The sequence below is a fragment of the Cyphomyrmex costatus genome, unplaced genomic scaffold (genome assembly GCF_001594065.2).
Source record: "Cyphomyrmex costatus isolate MS0001 unplaced genomic scaffold, Ccosl1.0 scaffold337, whole genome shotgun sequence".
Taxonomy (NCBI): Eukaryota; Metazoa; Arthropoda; class Insecta; order Hymenoptera; family Formicidae; genus Cyphomyrmex; species Cyphomyrmex costatus.
Genome location: NW_017277525.1, coordinates 415,076 through 418,624, shown reverse-complemented (window position 1 = coordinate 418,624; position 3,549 = coordinate 415,076). Strand labels below are relative to the sequence as shown.

Genomic DNA, 3,549 nt, shown 5'->3' with positions numbered 1-3,549 from the left:
AGGGGGGGGGGGGAGAGAGAGAGAGAGAGAGAGAGAGAGAGAGAGAGAGGTGAAGAGAAGTGAAATGCTTTTTTGTATTTCAAATTATTTTAAAAGATATGTATATAAATGTCTGTTGCGTTTTTTACAGAATTGAGATGTTTTATTTATTCTTAAGGGGATCTTAAAGCCATCTATATTATTGACTAAACCATATATATAACAATTAATTTTTCCTTTTTTTTAAATTTGAAAAATTTTTTTCCAAGATTAAAATATACTGTATACTCATTAATACGTATCTGTGAGGTAGTTTATGCCAAAAAGCAAAAAATTTCGATATTGAGATCATGTGAGATCTTAACTATTTCTTTGTCCAGTGTGGTGCTATAGTAGGATTGCCATCCGTCTTTTTTTTTCATTATTCTCTTTTTTTTAAAGCGTCCGAATGCATAATTATGTGCGTCCGGGGTTTTAAGGAATCATCTAAATTTTGTACTTCTTTTTCGCGTTATTTTGCATTGATCCTGATTTACAATAGGTGTAGTAATCCTTAAGCTATAAGAAAGTAAGCAATCACACTTGAACATGAGGAAAATAATGGATTATATGCGATTGGTCAATTTCTTACATTAAATTAATACTATTAATGAACAAATAGATATGAAATAATTATTTGTTTACGATTTCGATAAATTTTACTGACCTATATGCATTTTTATATACGTCTAGAGTTTTGAACGAAATGTCTATGGTTTTAGATCTGTAAGTTCTAGTTTTGAAAATTTTGATATGACAATTCTACACGCTCTAAAGCTGACACGTTATGACATTTGTTTCATACAAAAGTTATGAAATTTACTTACGAAATAGTAAGCCCTAGCTTAGTAAACACGAAGAAACAACATGAAGTTCTTCGAATTGATCTTAGACATCTAATTAAAACGTTATCATTATATAAAAATTTATATTTATATGTGAGATATTGATGTAGTAATATATAGTGATGTGTCACTAATACATAAATCATCTGTGATGTGAGTCCTGCTTACACTATAAGTAATTGTCTTTAGGATCCCCTTAAGGAATATTATATTATTATGAAATAGTATAGTAGTTTTAATAAATAGTAGTACTTTTAATAAAATATAAAAATTAAAATAGAAGATGTTTGAATGTTTTAATTTAAAACATTTAAATGGACTATACTTATATAAGTTTTATTAAAATCGATCTTATATAATCTTTTTAAGTCTCTGAATGTTGTATACCTTTTTTTATATTGATTTTTCCTCGCAATACATACAGGAACTGAAGCATTTTCATGAAATTCGTAAATACATCATGTAAATAGGATTTATTACATAATTTCATTAGATACTTTAAATGGCGCATGAAATGTACAGTTGTCAATTGTCTTTAGCATGGCATGTCTCCTGAGCGCCAAAAAGAGAGATATTTCACATGTTTACAGACAGTGGAAGATGATAGTGCTACTTTGGCTGCCCTCTAACAGGAGTGAGTCGTACATCTTTCTACTCATTTTCCTGTATCTGCGTCCATGCCTCTGATTCCGCAGGACTATGCCATAACAAAACATTCTTTAAGAATTTCATGGCATTAACTCGCGTATAATCATGATTTATTGCATTTTTGTATGTCTACTAGTGTTATACAACGTAGCTATTGTTACTGTATTTGTTATTAATACTGCCATTACAACATTAAGTATTATTACATATATGCTGATGATTGGGTTAGGTCTGTAATTAATTAAGTTTTTGCTTTAATGAAAACGGGATAGGAATTTAAAAAAATATTATAATGACGCATAAATGTGATCTTACTATGCTACGCGCGCATGTATGAATGTGTGTCTGTTCGTATGGATGTGCATATATATATATAAAATTCATTTATTCATAGATATCGAATAACAAAAATATTTCTGTGATAGTTAGTCCAAGTTATAGTAAAAAATTTCTCATATATTTAATGGAATGTTTTTAATAGTACATTGATCCATAAATTTATTTACAATGAATTTAGTAACGTACGATACCGTACAAATAGATATGGTTGCTACAGCTTAATCTTAATTAATCATTGGGCGATTTTTCTCATGTAAATGAATACTAAGAATATGCAATTTGTGATATAAGAACTAACTTTTTAATATAATAAGAATCTATATATATTTTATATATAAACAAGAACATTTTTAGAAATTTTTTAATTAGTTTTTCCACTATATAAGTAAATATTTCGAGTATTCAAATAATGAAATTTAATTATGTACTTAACGTTACATATATATGTTTATCTTTTTTTAATCACAATATAAGAATACATAAAAAATGCTTGTTTAATGGTTGCTGTTACTTTTTACAAAAATATTATAAGTCTTTTAACTTAAACATACTTTTGAACATATTCAGTGTCATTGTATTTGATTAAATAATTTAAAAGACTAAATATATAAATATATGTATATTTATTCTAATTATTATATTTTATGAATAATACTCTTCATAATATACAATATTAGATTGAAATAAAAGTTCGTAGCGATGCGAACTTTAAAATTCAACTGTAAAAATAGTTGTTAAAAATGAACGATTTAAATGAAATTTAAATTTTAAAAAGCGGTTTCAAAGTTTAAAATCTCTACTTTTAAAAGGTCGTTATATCTTTTAAGTTTCTATGAGTTATATGATAAGTTTTATGTGTAGAAACTCACGAGTCGGAAAAAATGAGAAATCTTTGTAGGATGTCATAAATCCAAAAAAAATTTGTGAAAATTTTCAACTTTTTAACGTAAGAGCTCAAAATTTTTTTTTTTTTTTTTACAAAATTTTTGTTACTGACTCTGGCGGAAAATGTTTTACACAAAAATTATATAGATTAGAACAAGATCTTAGAAATTCTTAATTACGAATTTAGAAATTCGTAATGAGACATATCCGTTGAAATATTAAGAAATCCTCCGCCTTTTCCGTATATATCTTCTCACTCTATATTACGAGTGTTTACGGAACATTTTTTTGTTTTATATTGTATCATGAAACAAACAACTCTATGTCCTACTAGAAAAAACTAAGAATTTTTAAGATCTTGTCTTAATCTATTTAATTTTTCTGTATTTTCTGGTAAAAATTTTTAGGAAATCGAGCGAGTTATCGCAGATTAAATGAAAAAATCGTTTTGACTTTGATTGTTCATTATTTCATTGAAAAACATTCTACTGCAATAAAAAAATCGAATTTTTTATATTGAAATTTTGTTTTATTGAATGAAAAGTTGTTAAATTTTTTTGGAAAATCATGTAGATATCTAAATGAAAAATGGCGCTAAATAAACTTTTGTCTCAACCTAATACATGTATAAAAATTGCTGACAATTTTTTCATATTTTGTTGATGAGAAATGTAAACAATTTAATTTATTTTAACAGTAAATGTATCATATTGCATTGTAAAAATATTAGAGAGAAATAATATAATTTCAAAGTAGATTTTATACATATGTGTGTATGTGTGTATGTGTGTGTGTGTGTGTGTGTGTGTGTGTG

At 26.3% G+C, this 3,549-nt stretch overlaps 1 protein-coding gene across 1 annotated transcript in view; it reads left to right on the top strand.

Moving 5' to 3' along the window:
• Positions 1 to 3,549, top strand: part of scrib (scribble planar cell polarity protein) — a 31,590-nt gene that overhangs the window by 19,853 nt on the left and 8,188 nt on the right. The gene's annotated exons all lie outside the window — the stretch shown is intronic.